Here is a 24,583-nt window from a genome sequence, read left to right as displayed (position 1 = left end):
TATATGTAAATAAAAGGTCACTATATATAAATTTGTGAACACACATTTACTGTTTCCTGTTAATGAAATGCACAAACACCTGTGGGAAATTAGCCTTACATAAAAAGACATATACCTTCTTAAAATCATGGTATTAAAATATCACTGTGGTTGATTTCAGTTTTTAAAAGCAGTCTTCATCTCAGTAACCAACCAACAAGTAAACACAAACAGTAAAGCTAGAAGATGGAAGTTTAAGATTAAAAGTTAGGCATGGGGGTAAGAAAGGTGGTGGAATGAGATGGACATCATTACCCTAGGTTCATAAAGACAGGAATGGAGTAACTCTATTTTGTCTACAATCAGAAAAATGAACAGTTGTCCTCCATCTGTGTACAATGAATTGAAATGCATTCTGTAGTCACATAAAACAAATTAGAACAAATCAATATTTTTTTTTTAAAAAAAAAGATTAAATATTAGGAACACTAAGAAGCAGATCTACTGTTTGTCACAATTCTGGTAATTCCATTAGAGAGAACTTCACTCTTGTAGCTCCTCCCATCACACAGTAACTTCCTGAGTTGAGGTTGGACTTTATAGCCAAGAAAAATAATAAAGTTCCCCTTAATTTCAGGTCTCTAACTAGGTAAGGGGTAAACATTTTTGTTGTTGCTGTTGTTTTGCAATCTTGATTTTCAAAGACTGATGTCTTAGCAGAGCCTGTCAAATCCTCAGCTGCATCTTAATATTTCTTTTATGGAGATACATTAAAAGAACGACAAAACAATTATATGTCCTTTCTTGACCATTCACATTAAGAGTCTAACAAAAGACCTTATTAAAAACACTTGGATTTTGAGAAGAACAACATTTTTAAAAGTTCAAAAGGTGCATATAAATGAACAGCTTCTCTCTTAAAAATAAACGTTTTCACCTCTCTGCAACACTAATAAACAACTAGACACTGTGACTGTGGGTAAGAAAGAATGAATATTAACAGGTGAGGAGGACATAATGAACTTGTTCTTCTAGACAAAGCCTTGTCAGTCACATTTTACAATTGTTGAAGGAAGCATGAATCTAATCAGAAATAGTTCTAAAATATCTTTCTTATACATAGTTTCTGTAGAAAAGTCAAGACCATGACTTAGTTCTGCCAACAGATAGGTTTCCGTAAATTTTACAAAAGAGCTAAGTATTCCTTCAAAATTACCTTATAACTGAAATCACATTCACTCTTCCTTAAACATTTTCCTCCCTTTATTTTGTTTTATAGCCGCACAATTACTCCAAGAAACTTTCAGTTTATGAATTAACTTTAGCAAACAAAAGTTATAAATCTAAAAATATAACGAGGCTTCTGTAGTGAATTTTACTTCTGAAATCAGTATACAAAATTTGTATTACACAGTTGCTCTTCCAAAGTTTAAATGCATATGAAACAAACAGTAAAACCTTAAACCTCTGTGTTTTACCAAATCAGTGGTGTGAAAGACACATTTTTTTTTTCAGTTCATTTCATTTGGTAACATCTAATGCAGTCCTCTTGTTAATAAAACTTTTTAAACAAAAGTCAATCACAGCGATAATATTTTGGCACTTATTAAAACTGCAATGCTGAATTTGCAGTTTTATAAAGAAAAACATTTGTCTTCTACTAACATTTCTAGGAATACTCCCTGTAGACTCTGACTTTTATTTTTTAACAAGAAGCACATTTAAAATAGGATTCTAAATACGATTAAAATAGGAATTTAGCACAATTTACTCTCTGAAGTATTATTTTTTTTTTACCAGAAAACATGAGCTTACTAACTTGCAAAATATTTGCACTGAAATTAAAACGACTGAAGTATTATTTCAATGTGATTTCTTTTTTCTAAATATGTGCAAAGTTTCTACAATGAAATGTGAGCAAACAAGACAAAAAGAAACAAAAGAAGCTTGCATGCTGCTGCCCCAAAGAAATTTAAACAATCCTCTGCCAGGAATAATACACATAAACCACAAGAAGGGAAGTGTTGGAATCAAAACACACTTATTTTTAATATGTAAAGATGCACTTTTTTTTTCTCCTATTTTATGTTAAAAATAAGAGGGCACACCAGTGAGTCTTGCTGGCAGGCAGATAACACACAGGCCCTGACCCTTTCACTGGCCAGGAATTCTCACACAAAGCTCTTTTCATACACTCTGTGCTGTATATTCCTGAGATAAGGCAGCAAAACATGAAGCCGTGGACAAGTGACACAAAGTCGGACTAAATGAAATGTTTACAAATATTCTGTCACACTGGTGTTCCTTCCTCATCTACTCCACACATGATTTGCCTAAAACAATATTGATTCAGGTTGAAGAGAAGCATGATTTAAACAAAAGGACAATTTTAAGAAAAATGACAGAGGACAATACAAACACCGAACTTCTCTGTTCCTATCGCCAAGTTTCATGTGAAATCAAGCAGAAACAAAGCCATATCACCTAAGAACTTCCTAAGTAGTGCTACTGCTGCAATTTCCCTCAAAGCACAACAAATTTAACTTGTTTGACAACACAGAAAGTATATTTTAAGTAATATCTTAAATCTGCACTCACCATGCGAAAGCAACAGTTGCGTAGAGTAAAAGTGTGCTATTTTCTGCCCCTGTTCCATTTCAGTTTTGCCTATAGTTGTCCAACACCCAAAAGCCCAGAGCTGCCACCCAGAGGCCCCTTCCACAAGCTGGCTTATTTGCCTGTCAATCTGAGTGCCGGCTTCTGTATTATGCAGCTGTGCACTTTGCTGAAGTTCTAATATAATTTCCATATGCTTCCCACCGCCTGAAGTAGGTGATTTGTTCTTTCGATTCAATGAATACTCAAAATCACTTTCAGGTAACTCCTGCAGGATCAAGTTTTAAGTTGTTCACCGTCAAGTTAAAGAGTTCTCAGTAAGAAGTGGGTGGAGAGAAGCAAGCTCACTACAAGGGAATTCAGGGTGTAATCAGAACGCAGAGACTTCCTCTCTTTTTTCCTTCCTTGCTAGGCTGAGCTGCTAGTGCCTCTTTCACAGAACTTAGGAATGTACAGGGAGGACGCAAAGAGGCCCTGCCAGACAAGCCTTTCTCAATCAATTAGCTTGCAGCCATTACTTGTGACCTTAGGTCACACAGCATAAGTGTGTGGGGTGTGCCTTCAGGGGTCCCAAGGCTACTTACTACAGCTTAGAGACCCAAAACCAAGCACACTGAACTCCAGAAACATTTTTAATAGAAAATGTGCTAAAGATATGAAAAATACCAAAGGTAAAATTCCAAGTATCTTTTAATAGTAGCTATTATTTAATTCACTGACTTCTATTTTTTTCTCTTAAAAATCCAGAATGATATTTCCCATGTTGGATCAAAGAATATTTACAACAAATCAGCAAAGCATTTCTTTTGTATTCAGTATCAACTAGAAAATATAGAATTGACAGACTAAGAAATATATTTGTATATGATATTATTATATATATGATACATATAATATCACTTGGGTTCTAAAGTTTTTTTAAAGAATACTCACTTATAATATTTAACTGCAAAGTTGAACACTTATAAACAAAGTTATCTATGCCTAAGAAACTAAAAATGACATTACTTTGGGAAATCATTTTTAAAGTGTAGGAATACTTAGGAATAGCTATGTTAAACTCTTTAAAGATCACATGCTATCTTATTATCACAATTCCCCTTAAAATATTATACATTAAGTTTCCGTGTTCCTCAAAATGCTTTAAAAATAATAGCCACCATTATTTTCAATTAATCTATGACAAAAAAAATCAGGTAATTTTACTTCAAATCAAATCCATTCTTCTGAATAATAAAACCCAATTAAGAAGCATATGCTTTACTAGTGATTGGATTAGACAATTTTCCCACCCCCAAATGGCCATCACTCAGATGGATTTGCCACATTCACATTTTCTCCCATTTGTTGGGTGATACCACAAGCTGTCCAAGGCAATCGTCTGATTCTGTACTATGCAGGAATGGCTAGCTTCCATATGGATGCTGAACTTGGAATTTCCATCTCATTAGCCTTTACTTAGCAAATTGAATTATCCTCAAATCAGGCATTATTTGACATAAATAAAATAGATGAACCAAAAAAAATCCAAAAATGAATAAGCCAAGTGATAGAAAATAGTGACCAAATCAAAATAATTTGGGTGTTAATGTCAATTTTGAAAATGGCAATAATAGAGAATGTCATAATAAATGTTAAAAGCAGTTTCTAGCAGGGGAGAAGTCATTGAGAGGTTTGGAATAAACACATGGAAGCCACTTCTAAATAAAATTTAAAAATAAAGAATAATAATTATTTGACATCTTTTAGTGATTCAAATCAATTAAGACTTTCAGATATTGAAAACAGGCATCATTGAAAAACACTTTGGGCTCTTTAGCTAACAGATATGTAGAAAATCAAGAAATTTAATTACTGCTAAAAGAATAATACGTCTTCAGAAATGTCTACATTTCAGTGTCATCTAGTCATTCTAAGTTGCATTTTCATAGGTCACCAAGAACACACTTGTTTTTCTGTTTCTTTCGTTCAAGATGAACAACCTAGAGTGAACCAGGCCCCCGGCCTTCCACAGTAGAGGTGTGCAATCATATATGTTCAGCATCTGGCAGAATTTGGCCTCCATTGTAACAGAGCTTCTGCAGGCACAAAACAAAGAACTTTCTGATAAATGCAGAAAGGCCACTAAAAGCTACATGAAACAAAACATGCACCAGCACTTGAAAGGCTTTCAGTGACTTCCTAGTCTATAATGTACTTTTATGGCCACAGACATTCCTGAATTGCACATAGGTTATGAAAATAACTCCCTTTGGAATAGTCTGGTGCCTCACATTGAAATGATCACCACCAGGATGCTGCTGAAGATCAGTTTGTCAATTTGACTCACCTGAGTTTCCATCATCATTTTATGAGGAAAACTCCGCTACTTTAGGTGCTGTCATAATTTAATCAAATGTTGCATATCATTTTCTGCTAAATTAATCTAATTTGAAAAATATCTCAATAGCCTAGATAATTTTGCCACCAAAACCCTATCACTTGTATTTAGAGATGCCAAATTAGAATAAATAGAAAAAATTAAAAATTAATTTCAATTAAAAAGTGATTCCAGGGGACAGGAAGCAACATGTATATATGAAACTATAAACATAATTTCTAAGGATTATATAATAACAAAAAAATTGGCTATTTATGTCATGTTGATATTTTCTATTCTAATTATATAATATATACATACATTTATCCTTAATCATCTGCAATGCTTTGAAAGAGAGTCACTTTGTTTTGCTTTGGTTTGGTTTATGGTACTGGGGACTGAATCTAAAGGTGTTCTGCTCTGCTTCTGAGTTACATCCAAAAGTAATTTTTTTTTTGAGACAGTCTCCATAAGTTGTCAAAACTGGCCTCAGACTTACAATCCCCCTGCCTCAGCCTCCCAAGCTGCTGAGCTTACAGGTTATGTGCCACTGAGTCTAGCCAAGAGTCACTTTTAGACAGAGGAAGAGACAAACTCAAATAAAAGGCTTGAAAAATATTGTTGTCAAACTAGGGCTACTGCTCAGTGATAAAGCTCTTACTTAGCATGTTTGAAGCCCTGGTTTGATCCCTAATACTGAAAAAAAAAAAAAAACCAAAGTAGAAAATCATCTGTTTTTCCAAGACATGTTTAGTAATCCACAGACTTAATTTGATCTTAATAATATTTTTTAAACTACAATCTTCAACAATCTTTAAAATGAATATTAATAGGGGCAATCTATTTATCACTGTTCAACCTAATGATGTTGACTAAGAAAAGCAACAGGTAGCCTCCAACACTGTGGATAGGATAGTGCTGTCAACCTGGAAGCTAAAAAAGTATTTTAATATTCCTTTACTAACTACAATACAGATTGATGGACCTGTTCTAAGAAAAGTCTGGATTGTCATAGTTATATTGTGTAGATATAGAAGGTGCCTTTATTATTACCATCTCATTCTACTTGGTTATTAGAACCTGAAAACAGGGAGAAATGTTATGCAGCACATTGTATTCCCTAAAATTAGTAAAACAATGTATAAGGTAGCAGACGTAGAAAGATGTTAGAGAGAGGCACATATTAGGAGCTTTAGCTTTTTCATGCTTGTGAAACAAGGTTAGGAATTAAGAAGACTACCTTACTTTAGGGAGGAAAGTTAAACTGTTTGCATGCTCCCAGTCTAGATGGGCAGTCTGCACACAAACATCACCTAGCAGGAATAATGTAGGGAGATGAGACCAGCAAGAAGAGAATGGTAAGGAAACACAAAGTGCTATCTGGCTGTGAACATGACATTGGACAGATTAGGTTAATCCAGAGATTTGAGCAAATAGAAAAACAAATATAAAATGAGGGATTGTAGCAAAATATAGGATAAGAATATTATCAAAAGGAGAGTAGTAGGGCTAGCTCAGTGGTAAAGTGCTTTCCCAGCATCCATGAGTCACTGGGTTTGATCCTCAGCACCACATAAAAATAAATAATGAAGTAAAAGTAAATTTTTTTTTAAAAAAATGAGAGCCGTAAATGTATCATCTATTAAAATAGGCAAAAACAGGCATTTTAAATAAAATTAATTAATAAATAAAAACCCTGTTTTACAGGAAAAGAAGAAGATAATGGATTAAAATAATACAAGACTATGAAATAAAATGACTTACTTTAAAAATAAAAGAACAAGGATTACAGTGGATAAATAAAAAATAATGTAAGAATGAGAAAGAGTACTTTAAAAATTATAATAGTAAAATACATGATAAAAAATTAGAAATTTTTATAATCTATGACAATATAGGTGATCTCAATGGAAAAATATTAAAATATTTAATTTAACACATTTTTAAAATTTAAGATGTCACAAAGCACAAGGGAAATCTGAATGCCTATTGTAAAAGAGAAATTATTTATAAAAATATGAAAAATTCCATCCAACACAGTTAATTCAGACAAGCTTTTGTGTATTTTAATAAAACATGGATAATGAAGGGGTACATATTATTCAAAGAAGAAATGAACCAAAACTTTTTCCTCTTATTTTATATCTTTAATATCCAAAGTGGGCTCTTCTGTGATAATAGCATACATCAGTTAGGAGTATATAAATTAAGCTGGACCTGGTGTCACACCCCTGTAATCCCATGGACTGGAGAGGCTAAGACAGGAGGTTTCTAAGTTTGAGGCCAGCTTCACCAACTTATTGAGGTCCTAAATAACTCAGTGACATTCTGTCTCAAAATAAAATACAAAAAGGCCTGGGTTTGTGGCTTAGTAGCTGAACAACACTGGGTTCAATCTTGTGTACCAAAAAAAAAGAGTATATAAATTGAAACAAGATTTCCAGGAAGCAATTCATATTTATGTTCTAAAATTCTTGTGGTTTTTATTTATCTATTCATTGAACAAGTATATATCACTTAATATGTGACAGGCACTATTTAAGACACTGAGGATAAAGTATTTAACAAAACAGATGGAAATTGCTGCCTCGTTTATCTTATATTCTAAGAGGAAGAAATGCGATTGACCATTAAGAAAACAAACAATTCAGAACGAGGGGATATGACATATTAGATAGATGCTCAGGAAAATGTCTCTGATGCGGTGACATTTGAGCATTTATCTGAGTTTATTCTGAGAGTCCAATATGATAACATATGGGAGAAAAGCCCTTTCAGAGAGAAAGACACTTACCCAGAGACCCAGAGATGGGGAGCGATTCCCAGGAATCTTATACCAAAATTCTTTCATTGTAACTGCCCACAAAACTGGAAATGGAATAGACCAATTCTTGTGCTCTATTATATTTTATCCATGTAGTGATTATTTAAGAGTCAGGAGATGTGAACTTTAAGTAAGTAAAAACAGGAAGGAAAAAAAAAAACACTTCAGTTTCCACAGCATATATACTAAAATTAGAATGATACAGAAAACATTATTGTGACCCCTGTGCAAGGATAACATGCAAATTGGTGAAGCATTCCATATATATATATATATATATATATATATATATATCAACAAATAAACAAACAACAAATCCCAGTTTCATACAATGTATGACTCCAGACAATGTATGAGTCTGATTTTGTAAAAAAAAAAAAAAAAAAAAAAACAAATACAAAAATCAAGTGTCAAAATGTTGATAGCAATTGCCATTTTTGTATGATAGAATCATAGATTTTTGCTTTTCTTTCTAAAATTAATAAAAAACACTTAAATGTATTTTTAACAAAAGGAAAACATTAATCCAAAGGAGAAGTAGCTGTTACAGCTTAGATATATTATCAACCACATCAATTTTTTTATCACAAATCTTGAAGCACTCATCTTATTTGAGGGTATTTACTCTCCAAAGTCTAGCTAGACAGTACTTAGCAGGATTCTTTCCAAATAAAATTCTTTGCAAGTTTCTTCACTACTCTGTTTCTTTACTCCTGTCCTGTTATGCAGACCCAGAGGAAAGGTTTTAAAATACATATATAAAACCATGTTCATGGATGCAGTAAGCCTTTGTTTCTGCTTTGAGAGCATATGGCAAGAGTCATCTTTTTCAATCAGTGACAAATGCCCTCCCACAGCATCTACTACTGTGACCCTTAATTAGATTTTCCCAGACCATCTAAAATAACTCATGTCTGAGACCCTCCCTGTCTGGATGGGTCCCAAAGGATTGAGGCAACAGCAGGAGAGCAAGAAAGTATCTTACTACAGCTCAGAATGTGGGTGGACAAACGGGGTAAACAAGTAGGGAATTCAATGAGATCACTTAAAAAAAAAAAATAAAAGCAAAAAATGAAGGAAATAGAAACAAGAAGGAAGCAAACAGATAAAAACTACACAGTGCAGTGAGCTTGGTCACCAGTAAAAAGTGGAAGCTGAGCCAGGACTCATAATGCACAGGCAAAAATCTTACTCTCAGGAATTAAGAAGACAGGTGGGTGAAAAGGACCCAGTTCAACATCTTCTGTTATTTGTATAAATATATAAAGAATGCAGTCTGGGTGCTGTCCTTTAAAGATCTTTGTAAAACAGAAAACACAGATATAAAGGAAGCAAATATGGAGATGAGAGATAGGGAGAGGGGAACTTACATAATTTTTAAAGTTTTTACAAAGATTAGAACGAGAGTTTGGAAGGAAGAGAGGGCATAGCTCATGAAGGGCTGGCATGGAAAGCCTTCTTGTGAATGGCTGTGGAGGGCGTTGCTAGGTCCATTTAAGTAGACACTTTACAGCACAATGAAGAAGATCTTACACCCTGGAGGTAATGGCACATAGGGTTGGAAAAGCTGCAGTGGGTGGAAAGTATTAGTTTGATTCAGATAGAAGTAAAGAAATGAAGTAAAATGCACCAGAATGGAGAAAAGGCACACATGGGGGAAAGTAAAAACATAGGCTGCCTGTCTTGCATAGAAGAGGTAAAAGCTCAGGTCTGGTCCTAGGAAGCTGTTTTTAAGGAGCAAGTGTGCATTCCTCAAGGGAGGATCTTTTGTAAGGCCAGAGCTAAACTGGAATCCTGTTTTTGATCATCCTTGGAATGATGCATGGTCCCCACACTGTAAACAGACTCCATCCATTCAAGTCATTGCTGCAGCTGTCAGGTGGCTACATCTACCTGGGCCCCAGAAAAAGCCTTAGGAAGGTAGAGTGGTAACAAATTCAATCAAGACAAATAAATTAGAGGCTTAATTAGAGGCAAAGTGTGGTCAAATATGTAATAGCCACATAAAATAAAAGAGTCCAGCCAAGAACAAGAGCCAAGAGAACTGTCTTTGAGATCAACTGAGTCTTACATGAGCAGAAAGTGAAAAACATGTTACATGCTGCAGCTTGAGAAGTATGGAAAGTTCAGCCTCCCCAGTCAATTTTCCCTTTACACCCTCCTCGTTTCCAAAAGTCTCCTCGATTTTGGAGCCAAAAATCTTATGGTAGCAAGGTTATATTTATATGGGTAAAATATTGGTCCTGAAAACTCCTACACAAAATAGAGTATATGTGAGGATTATATTTACCTCCTATTACCAGGTTTTAGATAAGGATATATGGGACTACCTAGGAGAAATTCTCCATCAAAGGTTATTGCCAAGAAAGGCAAGCTTACCAGAATCAGAGCCACAGAATTTGAGTTAATACTCTCAAACCACTGATTCTCAGGCCAGCCTGGTTATACTGCTGAGACTGTGTAGACCTATGCTGTTACTGAAATACTACCTATCAAGTTAGAAAAACCTAAAGAGTTAAATCTTGGGCAGCATACTGCTTTCCTGATTCTACATCCAAATGGTCAGAACTAAACTTACAGTTAACAGAACAAATAAAGTGCTATGATTCTAATTCTAAAATTTTCAATAAAGAGCTGTTTTTCGGATCTTAGTTGCTATTTAATTTGATTGGGTAATTGTTTTCTTGTTTGCCATTTTGCCCCCATTCATGGTCAAATTCATTAACTTTAAAGCTTTTAGAGAAACAAAATTGATTCTAACGACAACATGTGATCAGAAAAGTATATAAATATCTAAGCTAAAACAATTTGGAAGCTATTACATAGATTATACTTTACAAAATTAATTCTTTTCCTGTTTCCTTTGATTCAGGGGAAAAAAAGAAGTTAAGGAAAAAAAAATGTCACAGGACACTTGTAAACATAGAGACCAGGCATAAAGCTTTGTATGAAAGTTTTGTATGAAAGATATTTAGAGGAAAAAAGAGAAGGCAATGCTAACCAGAGGGTTCCATTGGCTGCTTCCCTCACACCTCACTTCTTGCTGGACTGGTTACACCAGCAACTCTACCAGCAATTGTGAAGCAAATCAGGAGCCATTTTCTTTCGGGTGTACTTGAATTTTCTTAAGGCATCTCTGGTGTTGGGAGACCCCTGCTGCCGCAACCTGTTTCTGTGCCTCCCTTCTTTTCTAATTCTTTTTTTCTGAGAGCACTCATCTCAGGTATCATCTGCTCTGTCCCTGTCCAGACCTGGTTGGGTTCCTCTCCCTGGCATCCCTTGCACTCTGTGATTTTTGCATTACACTTAAAACTTCCACTTGATGGTGAAAAATTTCATTGCTCTGCCAGTGTTGCTCAGATTTATTTCTTGATCTCATTCTCCCAGCAGCTCTGTTTTGACTTGGTTCACTTTCATCGACTGTTCTCTTATGAAAGCCCCCTCCCTGATTTCCTAGCTTCTCTTAAGCAGTGCAGCAATCACAATTCATTTTGACCTTCCTTTCAAAAAGTCTAGTAGTACCATGCCATCTTTCTGCTAATACCCCTATTTACCCTCATTTCTAAAATAATAAAAATATAAGCTCCTTACTACTCATGCTTAAACACACGAAACCCATCATAATTTGATGTATTCTCTTAGTATTTACCAATCAGTGTATGTTTGGAGACCACAGAATACCAATTAATGGTGAGCTCATGAAACGCAGCAAAACTGTTTCATTCATTCATGTATTACCCAAATTCATCACATTGTCTCATTTTGGATAGGTTTACTAGATTATTGGAAAAGAAAAGGAAAGAAAGGAAAATAAAAGATCAATTCTACAGGAGACAATGCCATGAAAAGAGGAGAGGAATAAATGAAGACACTGTTACAATTTTATATCTGGGAAAAAAAACCGTACTTCTTTTTTTTTCATTTTTTAAAAAAATTTATATATGACAGTGGAATGCATTATAATTCTTATTATACACATAGAGCACAATGTTTCATGTCTCTGGTTGTATACATAGTATATTCACACCAATTTATGTCTTCATACCTGTATTTTGGATAACAATGATCATCACATTCCACCATCATTAATAACCCCATGCCCCCCCTCTTCTCCTCCAACCCCTCTGCACTATCTAAAGTTCGTCTATTCCTCCCATGCTCCTTCTCCCTACCCCACCATGAATCAGCCTCTTTATATCAGAGAAAACATTCAGCATTTGGTTATTTGGGATTGGTTAACTTCACTTAGCATTATCTTCTCAACTCCATCCATTTACAGCAAATGCCATGATTTTGTTCTCTTTTATTGCTGAGTAAAATTCCATTGTATATATATGCCACATTTTTTTTATCCATTCATCTGTTGAAGGGCATCTATGTTGGTTCCATAGTTTAGTTATTGTGAATTGTGCTGCTATAAACATTGATGTGGCTGTGTCCCTGTAGCATGCTGTTTTTAAATCCTTTGGGTATATACCAAGGAGAGGGATAGTTGGGTCAAATGGTGGTTCCATTCCCAGATTTCCAATAAATCTCCATACTACTTTCCATATTGGCTGCACCAATTTGCAGTTCCACCATCAGTGTACGAGTGTACCTTTTTCCCCACATCCTTGCCAACACTTATTGTTGTCTGTCTTCATAATAGCTGCCATTCTGACTGGAGTGAGATGAAATCTTAGAATGGTTTTGATTTGCTTTATCTAATTGCTAGAGATAATGAGTATTTGTTGTTTGATTATATGTCATCTGTGAAGTATCTGTTCAGGTCCTTGGCCCACTTATTGATTCGGTTTAACTTTTTGAGTTCTTTATATACCCTAGAGATTAGTGCTCTATCTGATATGTGAGGGATAAAGATTTGTTCCTAAGATGTAGGCTCTCTATTCACCTCACAGATTAAAACACCTATACTTCTAAAGTAGACACCATACTTACAGCAAGGAAAAAGTTCTGAAAAACAATATCTGTCACTGAAGAATAAAAGGATTTCAATTTTGAGAAGGTGAAATAAGTGTATTTCTGCCTCTTTCTCCTTTCAAAAACAACATCACAAAACATAATGAAGAAAAAGAAACTCAGTACAAATTGTGCTTTTTCCTTGTGGTGCAATAACAAATTCCCACAAACTTAATGGCTTACAACAACAGAAATTCTCCTACTATTCCAAAGGGCAGAAGTTTAACATCTGCTTCACTGGAGCAAAATCAAGTTTTTGGCAGGGCCATGCTTTCCCTGGAGGCTCCAGAGGAAAACCTTCTCCTTGCCTCTCCTAGCTTCCGGTGGCCCCTGTATTTCATGGCATCCACTGACTTGTGGCCATGTTACTCCAGTCTCTGCCTGTATCTTCAAAACACCTTTCCTCTACTGTATCAAACCTCTCTTTACCCCACACTTACGACAGCACTTAGGACTCACCTGGCTAATCCATGAAAATTTCTTTATCTTAAAATCCCTAACTGAATTATATCTATAAAGATTTTTTTCCCAAATAAGATAATATCCACAGTTTCTAGGTATGGGAAACCTGGACATATTTTTAGGAGTCATTATCAACCTACATACAAACTCAAATATTTACTAAAATTGGAAGACTTTTATAACTCCAAACCTCCATATGTGAAGGCAGCCAGAGGATGGAAAAGTATCATTTGCCTTTGCAAGATGGAAGAAACAAAAACTAAATGTAAATAGGAGTCAGTGATGAAAAAATTTAAAAGCATATCCACACAGTAGTATCCAAGGAAAAGTTTTGATATTGGGACATTCAGGTATTGTCCAAGGTGGAGTTGAGGCCAGAAATTCAAAACAGAGTTTTAGAAGTGCTAAGAGGAGTATTGGGCACTCTTTATGATTACCTGTTCACTCTAAAGGAATTGGTGATCTCTTCATCCACAAAGGAAATTGGAGATTTCATCTTTGGAGAACTTGAGCCAGAGTCAGCACAATCTATAACACAAAAGGGACCAAAAATTGACATAGAGAACTAAGATACCCTTGCTAAATTTGGTGTTCAAATCTCCAAATAGAAGATGAAGAATTCCTCTCTGGAGTAAATAACTGTCATAGTGGAAAATAACCTCAGATACATATATTCATGTGTCCTGCTCTTGAAGAGAAGCCAACTGCAAAGAGAAACCTACCCACTGCACAGAGATTCCCATGAGATACTTAGAGCCTCATTCAGAAATGTGATTGGACAATCAAGGATCATCATTGGTAAGCCATCAAGGAGAAAACAGAAATCAAAATAAGTGAAGAGAAAGAAAGAGATCAGAGAACCAGAGAATATGCAATGAGAGGAACGTTTCAAGGAAATAATAATAATAAAGACCCCAAATATGAGAAAAATATTTTCTTGGTGAAATAAGATGGATGCCATAAAAAGATTAACAAGCAAAGAACAAGAAAGAAAATTTAAGGAAAGTGCCAAAACAAGATAATGACAAGTAAATGGACAAAAAGAAAAAATTAAAAACAGAACAGAAAAGTGTCTTTTTATATGCTTATTAATGGAAGTAATTCAACACTTTACACATAGAAATGCAAGAAATGGAGATTAAAGAACATACCAGAAAATAAATTATTAAGGAGATAATACAAGGACAGTTCTCATAATTGACAACCTAAATCTTCAGATTGATAAGGACAATTAAGTGGATCCACAGAAACAATGAAGAAAGACCACAATAGGACACATTCTGATAAAACTCAGGGTATGGAGGGAAAAAAAGGATCTCAGAAGTTTAGAGGGAGAATATAGGAGATAAACCATCTGGCTTCGAAATGACCTTGGCCTTCTCAACAAAAGTGAAAGCTGTAAGATTATGGGAGACCACTCTTAAAATTCCAAGCAAATATTATTTTCATCATAAGAAACGAAAAGTGTTTGAGGTGATAAGTACATTTAATCTGATTCAAACATTACACAATGTATATGTGTATCAAAAGATTACATGAAACTCCATTAGGATGTACAAATTTTATTTTTTTTGTGTATCAAAACACAAATTTTAAAAAGAAAATTATTTTCAATCTCTAAATCTATGCCCAGCCAATGACTCAATCAAATATGAAGATAGAATAAATATATTTCCTAATGTGCAAGACTATAAAATACTTATTGCCTTTGGAGACTTTCTCAAGATATTACCAAAACACACATGCCAAAAAAGAAGCAGGCAGGCTCTCGGTTGATGAATCGTGGGGTGTTGTATGTGTGTTATTTAAAATTACAGAAGTAAAGATTCAAATTGTTTGTCATTCTGTGGTTGTATCAAAGGCTTTATTTATTTAATTATTAGTCTTTAAACTTATTTGAATTGCAAAAATATGTACACATATTAATGAAAGCAAAAGTCATTTTTAAAGAAATACTTGGTTTATTTAACCTATTCCTCTTTCCTTTGTTTAGAATTCTAATAAGACAAATCAAATAGCTTATATCCTCTTATATCCATTAAAATATTTCCACAAAAGTAGATTACATTATTAGTATAACTTTATTAAATTATTGAATGAATGCATAGGAGAATGTTTTAGTAAAACATTGTGCTTTTTTCTCAGAATTGAAGTGATTGAAATGTTTATTTTTTTAAAACGCATGCATTAAATTTGATAGTAAACAGATTTTTTTTGAAGGAATCATAGGTCAAACTTGAAGAGAAAATTTATTTTACAAAGGGCATTTGTACTCCTAAAAATCATCTTATTATTTTTATCTGGTTTTCATAATATCAAATTGTCACTAAGTGAAGCACCGGTTGGACATTGCTATTTATTCCCATCTTTACATCACCATGAGAAATATAAAGAAACTGCTGGAGAGAAAAAAATGTTAATTTGTGAATTCAGAACTGGCCCTCATTCAAAAGCTTCTATAGGTAATGTTAATGCTGATTTAATTGACTTGTTAAGAATAAGATCTTATTTATCCCCTTTAACTTTAAAACAAATCTAAATTCAGAATAATATTTTTTAGAGTATAGTGGCCCTTCAAAAATAATCTTTCTACCAAACACACAGAGAACAAAGTACAAGGGGGGTTGACACAACAGGATGAGATTCTCCATTATTATTTCTGGAAGACTTCCTAGTCTGATGTTTTTCCTTCTGCCATTCTTAGAGAAAGATTGACCACAACAGGTCAATCTAAGTCCTACTTATTTCCTCGGGAATAAGGGTCAGGCAACATGCAGTATCCTTGGGAAAGTGGCCCAAAATGACCTAAATGGCCATCTCAGTAAGACATCAGGAAGCAAAACTGTTTCCATTGACACCAACATAATGAAAACAAAATGCTCTAGAGAACTATGTGCTTCTGAATCATAGTTTGTAAAAATATCACACATGCTGTGTTTTGACCACCCAAGAGAAATCAAAATCACTGTATCCCTCTGCATGTGTCTTTGTCCTACTGATGTTTATAATTCTAAAATCAGGAGCAATGGGTGGGACCATCTCTGTTCCTGGGACAGGATCAGTCAATATCTGGTAAGGCAATGTTAGAAAAATGTTTTAAAATGCTCCCTTTGTTCTGAACCTGCTATGGGAATTCATGGTATGCGACATCAAAGGAGTCAATTCAGGTCACCTCTGTTGGATGTAGCTATGTGGGTGTGTGGATTAAGCACATTCAAGCTGGAGACTCACAGAATTCTGTTCCCATCTGGCATCTTCTCAATTTATCTAAAGGTGGTCTTTATTGATGGTCAAAGGAGAGGGCTCAGACCACTTTGAGGATATAATAGTTCTGAGAAAAATGGATTATATTGGCCAAATATTTTATTTCCCCCAAGAAATGACCAATAAAAAGGAAGACTCCAATCTTAGTAGCTAAAAGAAGAATTTCTGAGAAAATTTCTGTTCACCGTGAAATACATGAGAAATCAAGCTTCTCAGGAATAGGTAAAGGATATACAGAAGTGAACCATACACTCCTGATTTAGTTACTAGAGAAGCTCAACACTACTAGGATGTAGCATGGCAGGATATTGTTTCCATTGTGAGCAAGACGATGAACCATCCAACAGTTACATCTGTCTATCCTCTAAATTGTAAGACCCTCAGAGGAAAGAGAGGGACATTTTTCTGCATGAATTCAAATCTTTTATCCTACAACTGATAAAAGTGCAAAGAAATTAAAACATGGTAGTTTACTCAAAAACAATGGAAAACTTACTTGTGCAAAGTGAGAAACAGGTAAGGATAAAAACCAAAATTTTGTTGCTTGAATGCAGCTTCCATTTTAATCATTCTGATCCTTCCTTCAGATATATCTTCCCTCAGTCATGCCCACAACTTAATTTTCAATTTTCTTCCAACCCTAATTGTTGTGTCATGTACTTTCCACCTACAAAATCTTGCCCCTCTTTGAAGGCTCCACTCAAGTCTCACCTCCTTGGCAACAATTACTCTGACCATACCAGTCCATGGTGGTATTTGTTTATTGAGTTCACCTGTGTCCCTCTCTCAGCAGTTGCATTAAGCTATCCTGAGATGTTATGTGTGTATGTATCTGTGTTTGTGTAAACCAGTGCCTTATCTCCTTTTTTACAGTATTCCCCACAAGACCAAACCCCATCCTTCCCATTTTGTTTTAATTACCTACAGTTGTCACTTTAATCTGACAAAATTAATACCTAAGGGTTGAAAAAAGAAACAACATATTTTTTTTCATTTGGCATAAGTAATATTAAAAGAACCCTGCTTGCCTTATAATGTATTTTAGATAGAGATTTAAACTGAATTTGGGAAGAAATATTATCCAATCACTAAAGGCTTTTTTTTCAATTGTTTAGGAATTTAGTTTAGAAATAAAATAATAAACAATCTATGGGCAATATTTATGGAACAGCTTCTAAATTACTTGTCAGTAATTCTACAAGTTACCTCAATATTTATAGACTCAGTAAAGATTTTCTTTGTAATTTACTCCTCTACACAAGAATGAGATGGGTCTGGAAATTATTGTTAGACATATTATTTCATTTTAATTTTTTAAAACTGGATTGCTTTTTAATGATATCAAATTCAAAGTAATTTATCAAACTTTGGCATTCTTAAGCTTGACTAAATTTAATTCAAAGTCTATGTATGTTTTTGAAGATTCTTTTTTCCCAATGAAGGTTTAAATAGTCTGAGAAAAATGGGTATTATCCTTTAGGAGAACACAAAACTGTATAAACTAAGAAATATTGTCAACTATGCACAGAATAAAATACATTAAATAGAAATTAAACTTGGAAAGCATAAAAAAGTCATTTACTCTTTTGATCAACTTGAAAATACAATGAAATTTGCTAAAAGAGCCTTCACTGGTCATATGGATATTTTCTTTTTTGCTTTCAAGGAAAGTGCACGGTTTCCAATTACAAATAAACATACATTTTTTACACTGTTTTAAAATAAATAAACATTGGGGAAAAACACTGTAAAGGAGAACCTTGCATTTGACTTTCATAAAGTCTTAGATGAAGATTTGAGATATGGGATAGTTGCCTAAAAGATAAAAATGCTCATTATAGAGTACTTGCTGTCAAAAGGTAGGAGAATTAAATAGCTGCACATATAGGGAAATTCACCTCAATGCAAAAATCAGCTTTGGTGCAAAAGAAAGATAAGTTTGAATCTACCTTCTGTTGTTTTCCACCAGAGACACTGTGGGAAAGTTGCTTAAATTCAGTTCAACATAGCAGATATATAATCTTATTTGGAAGGAAAAAAAACCTCACATATCCAGATAATGATAAATAGAGAAGAGAAGATTTTTATGGATCTCTGGAAGAGGAAACAATTGGAACAGTAAGAAAGTGTATGGAGAATGTAAAAGCATGAATCCAGCAATGTGGAGGAATACACATAGTCTTGGAAAGATGAGTCTTGGTGGGAGGAAGGCTTATGTGAAAATGTAATTATAGATGCATAGATCTAAGCTGAGGCCTGCAGCATGAATTCCAGGTGGAAGAATGGGGATATCTTGGGAAGCCAATGCAACCCTATAAGCAGAGCAAAAGGAATGAACTTGCCCAAAGGCAAATGGTGATGTTCCTATAAAATTCAATTATTGTAATAAAATACTGCAACTATGAAGACTTTCTTATTGGAAATGCAAGTTCCTTTCGGTAATTGCAATAAATACTAACTTTCATTCAACTTTAAAATGAGTTTTTATATAAGAATATTCCTTAACAAGTATCACTACATTTTGCCTTACAAAAATGTAAACAAAGCAACAAACACTTCTCTAACTATTTGTAAGCATACAGAATTTGGACCAGGCACAAAATAGAAATGCATATTATATGTCTGATACTGCATAAAATCACTAGGGTTTGGGAAACAGAGCAGATCACTAAAAACACCATAATGGATTTTTAATGGCTCTCCATGGAACTCTTCAGATACAATGAAATCTCTATGTAATGACAATAAATTGCACATATTACACTTATTATTCAGTAAGAATTCATTTTATTTACCTGCAACATTTTCTAAAAGGGCCTCTAGGCATGCTGCTTTGTCTATTTTCCTTCTCTCTCACAACTTTACCCTACTTAAGATAATGTGTCTTTTCTGTTTTTTGTTATATGACACATCTATTATTATCCCATAGTGCATATGTTAGACTTGTTGGTCTGTTCTGTTTCCAATGATGATTTTAGCTCCGGTGTGTGTGTGTGGGTGGGGGAGGTTGGGGGGGGAATTTCAGTATTTATGATATATAAAACTAAAGTGCCTAAGGATCGACCCAATACTGGAATGCTGTATATTTTGAAGAACTAGGAAAAAGATAATTTATTTTTACTGAAAGCTTATTAAAAGCTCAATTTAGATGAACAACTACAACATGGAATAAATACAATATAATAAATCTTAACCTTTCTTTCATTAATGCCCTGAAATGCTTAATTTGATTAAAGGAGGTAGAGAAGCTACTTTCATAAAATAATGAAAATTTTCTTGATGATATCTTAAATAATATTTTTATTACTGAAAATATTTCAATTCTAAGTGACCATGGCAAGTCAGCAAAATGAAAAAAATGAAATCATCACAGACTTTTTGTTTGGTCATTTTTTTTTTCATTCTGATTTTTAATCTTATTTTATTTTATTATTTATTTATTTGTGGTGCTAGGAATCATCCCAATTCCTTGCACATAGTAATAAAATGCTCTACCATTAAGTCACACCTCTAGCTCCTCACTCTGATTTTTACATCCTAGATCATTTTTAGGATATCTTGCATTTTTCAGGGATTTCCTTTTTAAATTTTTTAAATATTTACTTTATGTATAATCAAAACAAATCTGAAAAAGAGACCATGGTCAAGGGTGAAGACATAAATGTTTGTTCTAGTAGAAGAGGCAATGGTTTCCCAAATGTCTCATTTAGATGAAGTGAGGGCCAACTTGGTTTCAGAACTCTTATCCCAGTCTAGAATTGGATCTTTTAAGCCAGTTTATGCTTACAAATAGTTAAAGATATCCAAAACTCTAAAACTTAACTGAACCTCCATCCAGTCTTCACAAATTACAAAGGAAGTCTAAATCTTAATCTAGAGAAGACTTGTGAAGATCCATAAAGCCTTAGAAAAATAAAATCTATAAAGTAGCATTAATAAAAAAGGTTTTTTTTGTTTCAAATTAGAGTATGTTGAGATAAAGGACTAACTGAATATTGTTTGTACTGCTAGACCTAAAACACGCACTTGAGAGAATGTGTTTGAAAGAATGTAGAAAGCAGATATAGGGAGAAAAGTTACCATGTGAAGACTACAACATAAAAGATACTCAAGTAATAATTCTGGCATAGAACAAAAAGTAGTGATATAGCACTATCTGAATGGGAGCTTTGAATATGTCTTTAGATATAGTTATTGAATCTTATCAAAATATAGGTATTGGCAAAGAGAGAATATGTAGAAGAGTTAGAGACCAAGAATATTTCAAAAAGAAGCCTCATCACTGATGGGGTGAGAGAGAAGGCACCAGGAGGGAGGAAGAGATTGGACCAAGTGCTTCCACTATAGGATAATTGCATCAATGTACATTCTAATGTAGGTCAGGTTTCATTCTGTATTAACTCTTATTCTTCCAACACACTTAGGAAAGAGGGTGTCAGTACCTCCAAAGATTAGCTGCGGAACACTTAAGGACCTTGATCAAGATTGCAGGGGTAAAACCAAGACTTGAACCTCAGTCATCTGGATCCAGTATTCTCACTGCTGATGTTTCCTGGTTCTCTATGTCATTCCTACTTTTATTTATAAAATTGGTTATCTTTATGTGCCTTTAAGATTTGTGTTAGGTGTGAACAACACCTGAATCCATATAGTGGGTCTTCATGTCTAAAAATTGAAGGATTGGAGAGGAGTTGGGGCCAGGGCTAGAGAGAGAGGGATGACAATGTCTGGAATGTTGAAGAGGATTAACATTTGACAAGGCCTACTCAATAAGGTCAATGCTACAGTTTAAACATCATAAATTAGGTACTGAAAGTAAATGATTTAGAAGGTAAAGACATTTTCTTTTGTTATTGGTACATGGGTGAAAAAACTGGAAAAGTTCTCTTAAAAAATAAGCAGACACATAACAAATTGGAGTCATCTCACACTCCCTTTATTGATAAAATGCTCCCCTTTATTTACAGTATATGAAGGTGGAAAGACTCACAAGGTGAAGTTTAAACTACTTAGCCTGGTATTAAAGAATATCTTGGTAATTTTGCCCCAGCACCTTTCCAGCCTCACCTCTTTGATCTGTGACCTCTCTCTACAATAAATATGTTCAAACATTCCATAAACCAGTATACCTCCTCTGTTCAAATGTGCCTTTAAAACTCCATGTGTTGTTGGAATGCTATCTCAGCTTGAACATCCAGTACTTTAAATAGTCTCATGACTCCTCCAAGGAAAGTTTTTCCTACTTCCTCTTCATAGTTCTATATGTGTGGATTTTTTAAAAAGATATATTACAATATATACTTCTTTATAATTCTAGTATTATATCCTAATTGTTTCCCCCTAGTACATGCATCTTAATCATTGAACAAATATGTGTTGAGTCCCTATTATGTACCAGGCACATTCTAAACTCCATAAATCGGGGACTATTTGTCATTTTGCTACTTTGTAGGAAAGGAGGAGGTTATTCTCTTTTGCTTTGTTCACTGCCAACACTCAGTAGCCATTAATTAAACAGTTAAATTAAACCATACTGTAGAGTCTCAATGAACATCCTAGTCAATAAATAATCATTAAAAAATAACATATTACTTTAGAGAAAATAATTAATATGCAAAAAGAATATATAAGTAAAAGACCTTTCCATTTGACAGGGTCTCAAATCCAGAACTTTTATAATGTTAATTAGATAGAGATTAATGAGAATACCATTTTGCCTAACATTGGAATGTTTTATAATAACAACATGAAGCAGTTCTAAGAAATCTGTCTTTGATTAACAAGAGTTCACATTAAACTTCTATGTCTCCTTTTATTCCCCTTTTCTCCAAATTTATGGAAACCCAACTCCGTATAATAGAATTTCACATGTATGTATATAAATGTATACACATGCATATTTAGTATCCTCCTTCTGGGAAACCAGTATTTCTACTGCTTTTTGTGGGGGGGGAAGTCTCTAAAACATCATTGTTTAATAGTTGATTATGATTAATTTATTACATTCTTCTTTGATGTGGTGTATTCTACTCATGATTAATGTGTTTATCTGTTAAAAGTATTAAAAGAAAGTTTAGGCAGGCAAGTCTAAAGTGTGTTCTGCTTATTAATAAATCATTTCTTCTTCACGTTTTTCTGCCTGGGTTTGTTTACATTTTGAAGCAAAATCAACATTCTTTCATTCAAAAAATAATAGCACTTTGCCAACTGCCAATTTAATTTTCAATCACTTTAAAAGAAGGGAGGACAGGTTTCTGAAGGATTACAAGCATTGAGTGTGGGGAAAGAAACAACCATCCTTTGACTTCTGTTAAGTCTTTGAATCACACAACCAGAAACAGAATGGTTACAGATTATTTGTCTATGGGAGGTCTGATTTTAAATATCTACAATTGAACCTAGAGCTAAATAGCAGCTAAGCAAAGTGTAGGTAAGTAGAAGGATAGAAGTCAAAGGGGCAGACTCCTTATGTATGGGCATTGCTGGCTATTTGTGACTTTCCATTTCAGTGATCCAACTTCCATTATTCCCACTCAGAAGAAGCTGTCTCTCGCTCTAGTCACTGAGACCCCTTCCCTTATCCAATCACCTAGTCTTTATTACATTATTTTTTAAGCCAGTATTTATATTATTTTTTAGTACTTGCTGAAAATAGACAGCAAGTTTCCTCCTGCGCTGCTTGAAACCTGCCCTGGCACCATTTCTTAAAACAAATCACAGTGTCCTTCCAGTCTAATAGGCAACCTGCAATTTTAAAAACAAATTCAGCTGCAAACGTTCTTAAAACATCTTACTAGGTTACTTTTCTGTCTTACGTCACCCAGGTTTCCAGAAATCTACTCAAAATGCCTAATGAGGCAATAAATTCCTTTATTGACTGTTCAGAATGTGGAAACAAATTGGAGTGACTCACTCAGGCCTTTTCTTAACTCTCTTATTCAGCAAAACAGTTTATTTTACTGAAAGAATGGAAAAAAAAAGAGCTGACAATATAAAATTAACTAAATAGTCCCACCCTCTTTCATGCCTCCAGGACATTTAGAAGGGTCTTTTCACAAGAGTATATATTACAGCTTAACAGAGATTGTAAAAGAGCAAAATCTCAATTTATTTATTATCCTTGTGAAAATACTTACCATGTTTGGCTTTTCACTTATGATTTATTAGCTCCAATGTATTTTTTTAAATTAAGAGTTTTCTTGCTTTGTTTTTGTTGGTTTTATAAGTTTGTTTTGTCTGAAAGTGCAATATTGCTATTAGCCATTACCCACTTTTAAATTGACTGATTTGGGAGGTGATCTAAAAAGCAAGTCTTGTTTATAATACTTTATAAATGATTTTTTTTAAAAAAATTAGAGGAAAGAGAAAGTGGCACCAAAAATTTATATTTCTCTCTGTTTTGTTTTAAAAATATTGAAATATTTGTATCCTCTGAGCATATGCCAAATGATATGGATAAAGGTACTGAAAAATTACTTTGGGGATTAAAATGTTAAAGACTACATGCAGAAAATAATTTATTTAAATGAACATAATGAAAATATACCCAGAAAGCAATATCTTTACAGTTGAAAGTGAACTTTAAGTACCTTTATCTCAAATTCTTTAACTTACAGATATTTTAAGGAATAATAAAGTGATCAAGGAATTTAGCACACAACACTGGAAAGTTGGTACCTGGCACCAGATATGGAACCCCCATCTCCTAATCTCCCCAGGATGAGGGGTTGGTTCCAACACTACTTTCCTGTTTTACTTTTCATTGTTTAACCTGAAAATACAAGATAATGCACTCATTCATAAAAAAAGAATAGTAATAAAAACTCTTAAAGGCGGTGAGATGGGAAGAAATCCTCTATGTCCTAAAATGTAGGGAGTCAGCTTTTTTATTTTTTCTTTAAACACATTGGCCTTCCTCAGGGTTAAAAATAGTGTTTCATCTTCCCCTTTTCTCTTCTTTTTAATTCTGACTCTTACCAAATGCCTGCTAGAAATTCCGAATGCTGTTAAAATATGAATATGGGAAGGAAGTGAAAATAACACCAAGCAGCCATTATAATTTAGCTACTAGGATGCTGGAACTCAGTACTGAATTTTGATTTGTAAAATATTTTTTTTGA

The 24,583-nt window shown here is 34.0% G+C and overlaps 1 long non-coding RNA gene and 1 other non-coding gene across 4 annotated transcripts in view; one reads left to right on the top strand and one right to left on the bottom strand.

Moving 5' to 3' along the window:
* Positions 1-24,583, bottom strand: part of LOC120890358 (uncharacterized) — a 478,106-nt gene that overhangs the window by 361,017 nt on the left and 92,506 nt on the right. The window contains exon 4 of one of the 3 annotated variants that reach the window (XR_013436969.1): positions 13,637-13,727. The exons of 1 other annotated variant lie outside the window; for it this stretch is intronic. This is a non-coding gene — a long non-coding RNA (uncharacterized LOC120890358). Of the gene's footprint in view, positions 1-2,577; positions 2,924-13,636; positions 13,728-24,583 lie in introns of those variants that run through there. One more of the 3 variants, XR_013436972.1, reaches the window with a different exon arrangement.
* On the top strand, positions 7,938-8,046 carry LOC120890470 (U6 spliceosomal RNA). The gene has a single exon (XR_005734684.1). It is a non-coding gene; the product is annotated as a U6 spliceosomal RNA (small nuclear RNA).

Source organism: Ictidomys tridecemlineatus, chromosome 3 (assembly GCF_052094955.1).
Source record: "Ictidomys tridecemlineatus isolate mIctTri1 chromosome 3, mIctTri1.hap1, whole genome shotgun sequence".
In the NCBI taxonomy this organism is placed as follows: domain Eukaryota; kingdom Metazoa; phylum Chordata; class Mammalia; order Rodentia; family Sciuridae; genus Ictidomys; species Ictidomys tridecemlineatus.
The sequence above is the reverse complement of the archived record's forward strand: the minus strand, read 5'-3'. Positions and strand labels throughout refer to the sequence as shown.